The 14842-nt window shown below is 37.3% G+C and overlaps 1 long non-coding RNA gene across 1 annotated transcript in view; it reads right to left on the reverse strand.

The window, feature by feature from the left end:
• Positions 1-363: 363 nt before the first annotated feature.
• LOC112640497 (uncharacterized) overlaps positions 364-14842 on the reverse strand; it is a 374890-nt gene continuing 360411 nt past the window's right edge. The window contains exon 21 of the long non-coding RNA XR_007407911.1: positions 364-518. This is a non-coding gene — a long non-coding RNA (uncharacterized LOC112640497). The remainder of the gene's footprint in view (positions 519-14842) is intronic.

Below are 14842 nucleotides of genomic sequence, written 5' to 3' on the forward strand. Positions count from 1 at the left end.
TTGGAGGTATGTGCGTAAAACAAGTGTTCATTGCTGTATTTTCACCGTGTAGCACAATTCTTATTGTATGTCTGCTTAATAAGCAAATCAGTGATCCTACAATGACAAATTAAAAGTTTACATGAATTTAAATTCCATCTCTTGATTGTAATCTATTTTATTATCTATTACAATCAGATTATTTTGAAAAATTGAAGTTGAACTTCCCATACTGGCTTGCTCCTTTTGATCAAGAAATCCCCTGTAGGGGTGGAATTATTAATACAAGAGATTTCAAAGTACTTTTTTTATTTTTTACAAATGAGGAAAAGAAAAGCCCAGAGGGATAATGTACTTTCTATTTCAGTCTTAAACCTCTTATAATTCATTCATGAAAAATCTCTTGTCTTTTTCATATAAAATCTAGGAATTCACACGGAATTTATCCTAGCTTATTAAACAGAATACCTTTAGACTTGCCTGTGTTATGTGTATTTTTCTTTGCAGTCCTCATAAATTTGAACACAGACATGGTGTGCCTGGAGGGAAAACATTATAGCTTAAGGAGTCATTTTCATTCCAGATCCCATATGATTTTACTCTTTTCCATATTTAGAATTAACGTTTGGAATAGTCAGGCTTCCATGAGCCATTCCAGGCTACACTAATGATTCAGGTAAGAGGAAACCCCCAAAAAATCAGGCATAGTTGTCCTGACAACTATGGACAACAGTTTTACAGAGTGCTATTGTGGTGGGGAGGGGGTTGCTATCTATCTTTCTGTATTTGATCCCTTACATGTGAGAAACGTATGCCATTGTGGCTTGTCCAGACTGCCCTAATTCCACTACTACCCCAAAGTTGCCTTTTAGTTCTTTCTTTTCTGGGTAGTACAGTTTCTAAAGGAAGCCAAGGTGTTCTTTATTTGGAAGAGAATGCTGTTCATGGGATGAATACAGAGTGCAGGGAGGACAATTCTTTAAAACTTTTACATTCTGTCAACATTCTCAATGTAAGAAGATAAAAAGTAAGTGAATTGAAAGAAAAGGAAAAAAATGTGGCTGAGCTAATCACTGTTTTTAACAGGTGCCCACTATGTGTCCTACACTGTGCAGGAAGTATAAATGGACAAATTAAAGATGACTTAAATAGATAGGTAGATAATAGGTAGATAAGTGTTTTAAAAATAGTTATTTTTCTTCACTTGTTTATGATCTAAAGGAGAGGCAAAATTTACCCACCTGAAAGAGCAAAAGTACAATCAACACTGATATTTATACTAAGTGTAACAGACATTCAAAAAAGAGGGATAGATTGTGTTATATTATTATATAGAGTTACCTTTGATTTTCCTGTGGATGACATTCAAATTCAATCTTTGTTGGAAACTTAAGCACTTTACTAAGAAATCATCTTACTTATTCAAACTGCCAGATTTAAACCTTTCTTATTAAGCTAAAACTAAAATCATCAACCAAAGTCTGGAGCTGGGCTCTTGGCACTCATGTTTTGATTTTGTTAGATATGTGGCTTTCAGTAAATTACTTGACCTCCCTGTGTTTCGATTTCCATATTCATAAAATGAAATATTTCTAGAATTTTTCTCATAGGATTATAGTGAGGATTAAAAAAATTCGTATCATTTTTAGTACAGTGCCCATGGGTAAGCACCAAATAAGCATTCACTCTTATTTCTAGTACAGTGCCTGATGGTGAACTTTATGTATTTGCTATTATTTCTGGTTTCTACCATCACATGGCTGACCTTCCTCAAAACATCACATATAATTTGGGAACAATAGACCAGCACAGTATCTTACAATTGGAAATTTATAAATGCTGAATGAAAGAATCCAAGGTTAGCACGGTAGAGATAGCTTGAGTGTGCCCAGAAGGCAGAGAAATATATGATGTGACAAAATTGGCCTGATCCTCCCATTTCTTTGAGTAAGGAAATAGCTATCTTGGGGAGTTAAGAAGACTTCACATCCACAGGCTGACAACTTAGATCAAAATATTCCAACTATGTCTCAGTGTGCTATTTTTATGGCTGGCTTCCTTTCTATCTGAGCCTCCACTGGCCAGGGCAGGCCTATGTGTGTCACTGCTTCTTTCTCCCATAAGGATGAATTTGTTCAGTATCATGAAATTCTTCAGAGATAATTGTTATCGGTGCCATACTGCTGGAAAGCAGTAGGAAATTAGACATGATAACCATGTTTCTTCAAGTCATTCAGCTCTTAGTTTCATTTTCTTCACAGGGAAACCTGGTGTTCCCTTTACCACTAATGAAAAGTCAGAAAGTTCACATCTACATTTGCGGCTGAAAGAAAAGTGCCCAAGTTAGCCTTGAAATAGAAGATAACAATGTCTCAGAAAATAGCATGTTTTACATTTCTGTAATGTTTTTCAAAGTATTTTTTCAGTTTTACATATATTATTTGCCTGTGTCTTCAAAAAGTAGAGAAAGCAATTGTCTTTATCCTCACTTTTGATGAGGAAATTGTGACTTAAAGACATAAAATGCTTGATCCAATCACCCTTTCACACCAAAAATGGCGTTGATCCCTTTTTAGCCAACCCTTAATTCCATTCTCTTTCTAATCTTCATGACTGAAAACTTGACTTTTCACATATGCCAATAAAACTGCAAAGAGCAGTTTAAATTACTTAGACAAAAGGTCTTTGTCTGGCTTACTGATTTATATTTTACCCAAGTGTATTTGTATCCAAATGGAATGAGAAATAATTATTTTTTCTTTCTCCCAAGTCCCTTTGACCCTGTCCCATAAAGAAGAGTCCCACGGTTCTTCTATTAATGAACATACAACTTCAAATTATATTATCTGTCTCCATGAACTTCCTTTTCATTATTTCTTGGATCTTAGTCTCACGTAGCTGATAACAAGTGGTGTCTAGTTCCTCCACTCCTCCCCATATTCCAGATAAAGAAAAAAAAAAATCCTCGTAATCACGGTTCAAAGAGGAGTAAGTGCCAAGAAATTTCCTGAGCTGGTAGAAAATGTTCATATTCCACTTTCTTATTGAGTAATTAACTTATTTGTATTTCCACAAAATATTTACTAAGAACCCTTGATGAGCTAAGCTCTGGAATAAGTGCTGAGAAAATAGATTAGAAGATAATAATAAAATTTAAAAAGTGAAATGAAATAAAACCAGAGCTGAAAGAGCTTCTGTCCAGTAGGAGATCCCAATTGCAATGCTTTATTACAATGCTATAGGTTAAATGCTCTGGGGTGTCTAAGGAAGGCTTCCTGGGGAGTGATATTAACATACAAAAGATCATTTCAGAAAGAGGAAACATCTGTTTCCACTGAATGCCACCAGAACCACTGCAAGTTATTTGAGTAGGAAAGGTAGAAAATAAGGGCTAGGAAGCATTGGTGTTCCTCTTCTCCCATCCAGTGATGCCTTCATATAGAAGAAATCAGCACAGGGGCATGTGGGTGGCTCAGGTGCTTAAGCGCCCCACTCTTGATTTCTTTCAAGTCATGATTCAGGGTCTTGAGATCAAACCCCACACTCAGTGAGGAGTCTGTTTCTCTTCTCTGCCCCTCCCCCTGCTCGTGTTCTCCACTCTCTCTCAAACAAATAAATAAAATGTTTTAAAAAATGAATTAATTTTTTTTTTTTAAAAAGAAGAAATTAGCATTGATAGCTTTGAAGGAAAAGAGGTATACAATAGGCAAGCTGAAGATAAATGGGTAGGACAGGAAGGGGCTTCCATTCAACTTTCACCTTGGAGTTCTGGGAAGGAATGCCCGAGGCAAGCCTGGACATCCATTTCACTACTTCAGCCCCACACCACACGTGTTTCCAGATTCATTGGACAAGTTACGAAGAAATCAGTAAACCTGGGTGATAAGAAAAAGTATACCAAGTACAAGAAAGGTTAGGCCCTGGTCAAGAGCAACAGAGGGGAAGACAGGAAACAAATAGAAAGACTCTCAAAGTGTTATTTTCATCTGCTATTTTTAAGAGTTTAAGACTTTTAGGAAGCAAGAATTGAGTTTAAAAAGTTGGCACAGGTAAACAAGATTTACTTGGTTTACTGTTGATAGGATTTTATCTTTCTTTGTTCTTTTGCTTTTTTCTTTCTTCTTTTCCATTTTTATTTTTGAAGCATTCTGACATCCTCCCAGAAGGGGACTTTTAACAGAGATACCAGAAAAAAAAAAAAAAAGTCAAATAAACATCTCTTAATCTCTTGTCTGTTCAATGACAATAAGTAAATAAATGAATAACAATAAATAAAGCAACGAATAAATAAATGGCTTTAGTAGTTTTAGCATTATAAACAGGACCCTGACAGGACTGTGGTCTGGAGTAGAGAGCTAACAGAACGGAACAGGGGAAGGATAATGAATGATAAAGGAATGAGTCTGGTTGTGTTAAAGTGTGTGTAAAAGGAAAATTCCAAGTATATCCCAGTTTCAGCAGAGCGGGGAGGGGAATTCTAGAGGGGCATCCAATTGAGGCTATGTTCTAGCCTGAGGCCCCACCTACATATCTATAAGGGAAAGTTAGTATGAGAGATGTTTAAGTGGTATTTCTTTTGGAGAAGTAGTTAATTTTTAATTAGAATGTTGGGAACAAAGAACTGGAGGTGAAAGATAAGTCTACATTAGTCGAATTTTGTTAGCTGAATTCTTGACATTGAGTAATTTTAAGGATAAAAGTAATCAAATATTTTTAACATGATATATCTGCAATTATTGATTAGCAGCCTGTAGTATATGATAATTATGGTAGGATAGGGTTTAGAAGCTTAGGACAAGAGTTTGAGCTGCTGGTGGGAAATAAACATGTCCATCTTCCTATCCCAGTATAACCCAGTGGGTTTTTCTTATAGGCAACAACTTTCGATTCTGATTAGTCAGACTTCCACTTTGATTGATGTGCTTCAGCCGCTCAGATTGTTAAATGTTCTGAATAACTCCTTAGAATCATCTCTATACCAGAAGTGTGACCTAATAACAAGAAAAACAGCCCTGGTCAAGTGGTAATTTTTGCTTCCAGCTGAATATTTTATAGAGTCATCTCCCTCTTATAATATTGTCTCCCAAAGCAGTAGGATCAATCAGCAAGTAGGATCTCCTGGGAACTGTTATAATAAAATGAGTAACTAAATCAAGTCAATATATTATACTATAATTATCCTATAATTATCAAGGAGACTGGCCTTGAGGAAACCAGAATTATTCACTGGCAGGTTAGAGACCTTTCAGAAATCTACCTATCCTGACCCACTTACATGAGGCTTCCTGGGGAGAAGATATGGGTGAGCCCTGGTCTCCTGGGACCTTCCCCAAATCAACAATGCCAAAGAGATCTGTAACACAAGTAACAAGAAATCTCTATGTACTTTTGGACTCTTTTTATCCTCTTCTGCTCTCCCCAGTATTCAGGTAATGGTGCAGCTTTCAGCTCTGACCACCCCTTGCTTCATGCACTGCAAACTCTAGAACACTCTAACTTCACAACCTGTTGTGTAATGTGTAAGGCATGGTAGCCTATACTTACTATACCTTAGTACTAAACAATGCAAGTGACAGTCGTTACACTTGGGGGCTGAGTAGCAGGGATGGGTTCAGAATGGTAGGTGTGCTCTGGAGTAAATTTTCCATTCAGAGCAGAGAATAATGAGTCCACAGAGCTGCTTGCTAAAATCTATATGACCTCCAGCTCTCAGCAGGCAGAGAAAATGCAACTGCAGAAGAAAGTTAAAGATGGAGATACCTGGGTGGCTCAGTGATTGAGGGTCTGCCTTTGACTCAGGGTGTGATTCTGGAGTCCCAGGATCAAGTCCCACAATGGGCTCTCTGCATAGAGTCTGCTTCTATCTCTGCCTATGTCTCTGCCTCTCTTTCTGTACATTTCTCATGAATAAATAAATAAAATCTTAATTTAAAAAAAAGAAAAGTTAAAGACAGCCATAGAAAAATCCTACTCTTCTGTATTCAGTGAAGGGTTGTTACTGTTCTTTTCCTTTTATAAGAAAACAACTTTCTCATTTAGGTTTTTTTTTTTTTAACATGTTTTATTATTGTCCTTGTGTTGAGACTTGTCACAGAACATCATGGAATACACTGGGCATCTATCAGATTCAGAAGGAAAAACTATCATGGATAAATGAGTCTGGCATTCCTTATGTTCCTTGGACAAAACTGACCTCATGAAGTTTAGATTTTTCTGTTTCATTTATATTTATAAATGATTTTCATAGCATCTACCTTCTAAGATACTTGGTCTCAAATGGCAGAAAGCCAACATCAGATATGGCAAGTTCTCAAGGCAGGACAAGTATTTGTTTTGCTTCACTTCTAGAACAGATTGCATGTGACAATGTGGCTTTGATTTTTCTTCACATTTTTCTAACATGCATAGCAAAAACAGAAAAAAAGAAACTACTCATGCCCCGAACCCAAAGAATTGCTTTTTTCTCCTCTGGGCATTTACTTTGATAGAAAGGGAAATCTTATCACATGCTACATGTGTGAAACATGAATTTCAATTGCTCACCACCAGACCATGAGTCTGACATGCTCACATGAAGTGAATAAGAACTATAAACTTGGAGATGGTGGTGAAGTTTTATCATGGAAAGGATTTGACCCTGGCAGTAAAACCAGGACCTATAGGGTCAAGTTCTCAAAATCTAAGACAAAATGGATTTTTAAATTATATTTCACCTTCACAAAATTTGGTTACCTTTTTCCTCTAAATGTATTTAGACTGTAGAATGGTGTGCTGCTTTAGTACATACTGATATTTCTATAAAAATACTTCACTTGAACCAAAAAACATGCAACCAGAGGTAGAGTAAAAAGTCAACAATTATTATTTATTGGACATTCATTCATATTAATAAATACTTGCTCACAAATATTTACTGAGCATCTGCTATATGCCAGAGAAAGTACTACTATGTGTGAAGAATACAGAAATGAAGGGGACAGCTAAAGCCCCTGCCCTCCAGGAGCTCAAATTCTAAAATACATAAATGTATGATAGAATGACACATAGTATAATTGCTGAAGTGGGTACTGAAGCAGAAAAAGAAGCTACAATGTAGGCGCTCTTTAGCTGTATTGTTAAAGTCTCCCTGGCTTGGGTGTGTGGAAGAAATAATTTCTACAATCAAATAATCAAATAAAGATTAAGAGCATAGTATAATTTTATTTTATTAGAGAAAATAACATAAATTCTAAAAATACAAAAACTTAAAAAATATAAATGAGTGAAGGAGGTCAAAAGATACAAATTTGTAATTATAAATAAGTTCTGGGGTTGTAATGTACAATGTGGTAATTATAGTTTACAATACTGTATTGTGTATTGGAAGGTTGCTAAGAGAGAAAACCTTAAAAGTTCTTATCACAAGAAGAAAAATTGTAACTGAAGTGATGGATGTTGATGAAACTTATTGTGGTTATCATTTCATTATATATATATATATATATATATAATCTCAATATATATATTTCATTATATATATATCTCAAATCATTATATTGTACACTTAAAACTAAAGGAGTATTGTATGTCAATTATATCTCAATAAAACTGGAAAAATACATAAAAATGCATGACATAGTCTAAATTCACAAACATAAACATTTTTGACATAGTTTCTTCACACAGTTCTGTGAATTGAATAGAAGATACTAATATTACTCTCTCTCCCCTTTACAGATGGTAAAATTGTTAAGTAATAAGAAATTCACATAGTTTGTAAGAGGCAGAGCCAAGATCATGAACAAAGACTTCCTGACTCCAAAAACAGCATGTGTTCAAAGTAAAAGTTTTATCATCTATAACCAAAAGTAGTATTGAGCTTGGTGGAAGAGGTCTTTCATTGGACCCTGAGTGGAAGTCCACACTTACCTTTTCTTCCTAGGCCCTCTTTCTCCTATAGCTGATTCCAACCAGAATGGACCCATATCCCAAGAGGGAGAAGTATCCAGGGCAGCCCGGGTGGCTCAGTGGCTTAGCGACGCCTTTAGCCCAGGGAGTGATCCTGGAGACCTGGGATCGAGTCCCACATTAGGCTCCCTGCATGGAGCCTGCTCCTCTGCCTGTGTCTCTGCCTCTCTCTCTCTCTGTGTCTCTCATGAATAAATAAATAAAATCTTTAAAAAAAGAAAAAAGAGAGAGAGAAGTATCCAAAGACTCAATTAAGTTATTCAAATGCCATTTGGGAAGAATTTGGCCTAAAAAGCCAGTGATCTTTAGACAATGGATCTTACAGGTGAGCTGAACTCAATTGGAAAGAGCTCTAATAAGCTACTTACACAGGAAAGAACAAGGAAATTTCACTGGGTGAGAGAAAAGAAAAGAAGAAGAAAAGAAAGAGGTAAATCAACACTAAGAAACAGAACAAAAGGATTTTCCCTGAAGAACCTGTGGAATTGCCCAAGATTCTGCTTCAAATTCTCAACTTAAGCATTACCATGCATGGAAACTACAGCATTGGTACCTGGACTGAGAAGACCAGAGATATTTATCCTAGTGATGAGGATGAGACAGGAGCTGAAGAACTGTCTTCACTTGTCAATAAGTAGAAGTCAAAATCATAGGTCATCTAAAAATCTCTTATGGTTCCTTTTTTCAACTTCTCTACCCACAGTAAAGAGCAATAGAATCTCAGAACTGGAAGAGACTGTAGAACTCATCAAATCCAAGTAGGTCATGATAATTTCCTTTCATTTAGTCACGTAATATTCCTGTGGGGTTGGGGTAGGCAGGGAATATGAATGGAGAAGCTTAGACACCAACAGGCTTCATCCAGGTCATGAAGCTTATGCATGGCAAGGAACTTCTGGTTCTGAGTCTTGTGTCTCTTCTTCAGCAACAATTACATGCCAGGGCATACTTTATTCTCTTAAGATACTCCCCAGAGACACTTTGCCAAGCTCAGAGAGAAGAGCAAGGCTTAAAATTTCCCATTTCAGAATAACAACAGGCCAGTGGACCCACACAACAGATAGACAGATTTTGAATGAATGCGAATGAAAAAAAAAAAGTAGGAACTGGGAAAAGGAGGCTATTCTGGGGCCTAGTAGTTTATATAATTGGATATGTTCTAAAACTAAGCTTGCTTCCTGGTCCTGTCCCTGCTTATTGGGATGGATTGCCCAAGTCATATGGTTTTCCCAACCCCAACTTTCATCTGCCAGATGGAAATAATAGTACTGATCACCAGGATGCTATGAGAAATACAAATGAACAAAATAAAAGGAGCACTGGGGGCACAAAGAACTATGAAATCATGGGTTGATAGTGCTAAAAAGAGGTTTTGACAAGAAACCTAGCTTTGAAATATAGAATAAGATGCATGGTGGTCTTCTGCCTTGGTCGCTATTAGAGACACACATACACATGTACTTGTATCTCCAATGTTCAGTGTCCACACAGTAAGTCAGGAAGAGTGCAGAATGGAGAGGGATTCACCAATCTCCTCTCATTGCGCCCCTCCACTCTGGGGCTCTTTTATCAGTTCAAGATGTGGGACTGACTGGGAGAATACAAATTGCCATAAGATAGGGTAAAATTATTTCTGCAAACTTTTCATCCATTACTATCCTTCCAATCATCCCCACTCCAAAGCCCAGCTGTCCTCCTCACTATATTTTGCCACTAGTGTATTCTTTATGTTATACATGATTATCCAAGGCTACTGACTTAAATGACAGGAATGTTCTCCCCCAAGGAACAAGCTCCATTCCCCTCTAGGCTTACAAAAGTAATAGCTATCACATAAACTTCATATACTCCTCCACAAACACTAGTGAGGCCCTATAATTTATTAGGTACTAGCTTCAACATATAGACAGCCTTCTCATACCATAGAAATAGCCACATGAAATATAGCTAGATTCCAAAAGATGACAGTGCTAGAACTGTCAGATACAAAGCAGGCCAATAAAGCCCGGTACTTACAACTCCCAGAGACTGAGAAGGCAATGATCCATGAGGGACATGCCTGGGGCTTAAGATACTAGAGACAGGCAGGATCTGACATTGGCCTTGACCCTTCCATCCTCTAGCCAACTGCTGAGCCTGAGCTTTCATCAATGGACCTGGGAGCATAAGGGAAGGTGAACTCTCAGCAGCCCCGATGAAGTTAGAGGATAAAAGTGACCAGCAGATATTGATCTGGTTCTGAAAGGGAGAGAAGCTGAGGGGAAGCTTATTCCCTCCATGCTCAAAAGACAAACAGTCCTTTTCATGTTAAGTAGAATGAAGTCGAAGGTACTCATGTGACCTCAGATTGAAGAGCAGCTAAGTATTTACAGATTTCTCCACTGATGTTCAGAAAGATGCCCCATTTTTCTCTATTCAGTTGAAGTGGCCTGTCTTCAACTCTCACAGCACTTGTTATGAATAAACCAGACTGGCCTTGTTACCAATCTGAAATTCTATAACAAGTATTTTTCAGCCCTGGCCAGCATAAGGAGAATAGCAGAATTCCAGCACTGCAAAGTCCAAGGAAATCAGAATATGAACCCACTGTTGATATATTTTCTTTTGACACACACAATTTTACTGAAACTGCTGACTTGGAATTTGAATGTAAAGATGTTTTACCTGAGACTGCTATAAGGACTTATGGCTTCAGGAAAGTCTATTGCATCCCTATTACTTTAAGGTCATATTGCCCTCTGACTCTGAATTCACTATATTCTTACATTTAGAAGCCCTTTCAAAACAGTTCAAACCATAATTCCAAATATAAACCCCTTTTTTCTTTATTATTCACTTTGTAATTGTGCCCCAATGCCAAAAATGAAAGATGCTTCATTTACTACTATAGCTAGCAGCATATCCATTCTCAGATTTCTGAGACATCTACCAAGATCTATATCTCAGTCCATGTGCAAAAATATCATGGGTTGTGTGTAGATCTCTGTTTTCTAGGAAGATACGTGAGATGGAAATTGGCAAATTGCAATTGCACTTTAGAGTGTCTGGTGAAATTATCTTGGATCCTTGATGTATGGGAAAGCGGTTTGGATGGCTGACCAGACCAGACATTGTGCACGCTCATGCCAAGGAAGCCAAAGCAATACACTGACCCATTCCAAACCATTGGGGGGTGGAAAGCTGCTTAATTAGGGAAGTCTGTAGTTCTGAAGGTTGGGTGATTTAAATGCTCAGTGGGAAAAGTTATTGGTCAGTTGATAGGTCAGCCATGGTCTGAAGACTTTTTCTCTTAACATAACAATTTGTCTTCAGACTTTAAAACCTCAAGTAGACTCCACACTAGCCAAATATTTAGTGGTTTTATGAAGTTTTTTGGTATTCATGTCAACTGCAGTTCTTCAGAAACCCATTTAAAATGTTGTTTCTTTTCCATATGGCATTCTAAAAGAGAACAGGGGATTACAAATTTAAGATTGTGACAAAAAAGAATGCTCTTTGTAACTGTTTCCGTTACTTTCTAAACTTCTTAAATGAGTTTGATTTATATTGTTCCAAGAACTGAATACCATGTTTATCACTAGGATTGTGATTTAAAAAAAATATATATTCCCTTAGCAACTGGAATAACTGTATGTATGGTATGTTGTTGGCTTTTAGTTTTTATCTTTTGCTACATTTCTAGGTTTGATTGACAGATTCCACAAATGAGTTTTGAAGGTTAAATCATCTGTTTCATCTCAACACCTTCCAAGCATGTTTAGCACAATTTTGAAGTCTAGGGCTCAGAGCACTCTTTCCAAAGTTGTTCCTAATCTACTTTATTGTTTTATTATATACACTGGGGACACCATATTTTCTTAGATTTTCAAACTTTTGTGGCTATAATTTTGCCCATTTTCATGAATAGGACTCTATGAGGAAAGCCAAATAATGTACCCTTCTGAGACCTTGAAGTCCCTGCCAAACCCATGGCTCCCTTCAGAGTGGTTCTCCATCCATAGATATTTATATCCTGTGATCCTCACCCTTCCCCCAATTCTGACTGCAGTTTCTCCAGCAAAAGAATGTGTGTCTCACCCAAAGATAGCCATCTATAGGCTAGGTGAGGGCAAGAAGGGGTCTAGCTGGAGAACTCCACTCAGCAAAATGGTGGAATGACTAATCCCATCAAAACTCTCACTTAGAATTTTACTGAGAGATGTACAAAGTCAGAGTCAGCAGTGGAAAAGAATTTGAAAAATAAATGAAAGAAAGTAGAAGACACCTCAAGGGGTGGAAGCCTGAAGGCAGCAAAAAATATGTAGAGAACAGGGCAGAGGGGAAACTGCACCATGAACACATCATTAGGGTTGCCATGTATCACCAGAGCTGCAGATTACTAAAAATACTGTTGTGTTCTGATTAGTTCTCTAGTTCTCTGTCAGGTTGACTCTGGTGTTGCTGAGACTGGTTCTACTCCTTCTTGCAACACATCTCTGTTAACAGGAATACAAGAATCAGGCTTCTTCCAGTTTCTGATAAGTAATATAAGAACCCTAAGTAAATAATTCATTTACTATGAAATGAAGCACCTATTTTGTAGATTGATGTTCTGACAAGTTCTATGAAGACTACAAAGGTGAAATCTTCAATTACCTTCTCAAGGGGTCCATTAGTTTAAAGAGGTAAAACCATATAGTGTTGATGAAGGCAATGAAGGGTTAAAATTGGGCACTTTGAAGCCAGACTGTGTATTTACAAATCCTGTACTAATATCAGCTGGTTGTATGACCCTGGGCAAGTTATTTACCTCCTTGTGCTTAGGTTTTCCTAATCGGTAAAATGAGGCACCACTCTACAACCACCACTTCATGTTCTTGTGAGGATTATATGAGGTAAGGCCTGTAAGGGGCTTGGAACAGACTTCAGAATAACTGAAATTGCCCACATCCTTCCCAGGTGTCTGAGGTCTTTGTGGAAAAGGAAGGAATTGGGTGGATCAGAAACAACTCTGCACAAACCCATTCCTAATAAGACAGTTTGTACGCTAACCCCGACAGAGTGGTTGGAGAGTTACACCTAGACTCCAAGGCAACTATCTATAGAATAGATACCCACTCAGTGACCTTGATCCTTGGCACCAAAGATCCCTCCCCTCATCAGTCACTCACATTCCAAGGAAGGAATTTGGCTCTCCTGTCTCATGACCCTCTCTTTGCCAGACATCTGCTACATATGCTGGTCTTGTGTCTGCTTCATCTTTCCCCACATGATCCTATTCTCTCCCCTTCTCTTCCCTTCTCATACTTTCTTACAGGAAAGAACCAGGGGCAATTTTCTTTATAACATATATAACCACACAAAACATATATTTCCCACTTGGCTCTGATATGTTCATGAGTCAATCAAGACCATCTGTGCTTGCATATCCAATATCCCCCAGTCTACCCCACCCCCTAAATCTAATCCTTTCTGTGTAATTTAACAGGGTCTTTGTGCTACAAAGCCCTTAATAATTTTTAAACAAAATTGCCTTAATACATAGCAATTGCTAAATGCAATACGGAAATATTTATTTCTCTTGCCAGCTGTAGATTCCAGAGTCTGTGGCTGCTTTGCACAACTTGCAGAACTCTATGTGATACAAACCATACAAGACACATTTCTTAAAAGCTACTCCTTTGGGGAGTCTAGCAACACTTCACATTCAAGTCTACAAGAGATGAACACTGCAAATTATCAGCAAGTTAATTGTCTAGGGCAAGCATCCAAGCCAGCTCCAGAAAGTTTTCCTGAGGCACCTGATTTCTAATTGTTGACTTGTGCTTATCATCACTGCAAAACATTCAGGCATAAGCTCTACTAACAGACAGGAATCCAGCTGGAATTAACACAGTCGGAGCTTCCTGGAATATATAATATACTGTAGTCATGTATAAGCACTGAAAATAAAAAAATAATTTTTGTAACCTAATGCTTGCAAAATTATATAAGTGTTCATGAATTTTCCAGTAGTTTTGGATATATTTAAATAAATATTCTTACAGGAATTCTTGAAACACTGCAAGTTTACCATTTGCTCCAATAAATCTTTTAAATATTTTGAGTTATATGGGATCATTCAACAAATGCTAGTTGAACACTTAGTTGTGTGTAATATACTTGGATAGATTCTGTAGAGAATACAATAGATCAGATACACATTTTGAATCCCAAATGCTTACAATTGAGTAGGAGAAACGAGACAGACATACACATGGTAGGAAGATTAATAGCCACCCAAAGATGTCCACTCCTTAATCTCTAGAACCTGTCAATATGTTACCCTACATGAAAAGAGAGACTTTGCATTTGTCATGAGAGAGATTATCCTGGATTATTTAAATGGGCTTGAACTAATCACATGAGTCCTTAAAACCAGAGAAACTTTTTCATCTATAGTCAGAAGGAGATGTAAATGATTCATGTTGCTGGTTTTGAAGGTAAAGGGGGCCATAAACCAAATAATTTGAGTGGTCTCGAAAATCTGGAAGAGGCAAGGAAATGAATTCTCCCTTAGAACCTCCAGAAAGTTCTGTCCACAACTTGACCTTAGCTGAGTGAGAGCCATGCCAGATTTCTGACCTTCAGAAGTATAAGCTAGAAAATGCATATTGTTTTAAGTCATTAATTTGTGCTAATTTGTTAGACTAGTAGTAGGAAGCTAATATAATGCATAATTTTAATACAACTTAGAAAGTGCCAACTGCTATAGAAGAGATACAATGAATAAGATCTTAAATGAAGATTAGCATGACAAAATTGACTATTTTCATCTTTTCTCTTACCCTTGTCATTCTTAACTACAGGTTTGTATTCCTTTTGGATTTGTAAAAAATAATGCCCATCTCAAAATAGCAATATAGTGTCTTCCTTATCTACCTGGGAGCTCTGCAGC

The sequence above is a fragment of the Canis lupus genome, chromosome 33 (genome assembly GCF_003254725.2).
Source record: "Canis lupus dingo isolate Sandy chromosome 33, ASM325472v2, whole genome shotgun sequence".
Lineage (NCBI taxonomy): Eukaryota > Metazoa > Chordata > Mammalia > Carnivora > Canidae > Canis > Canis lupus.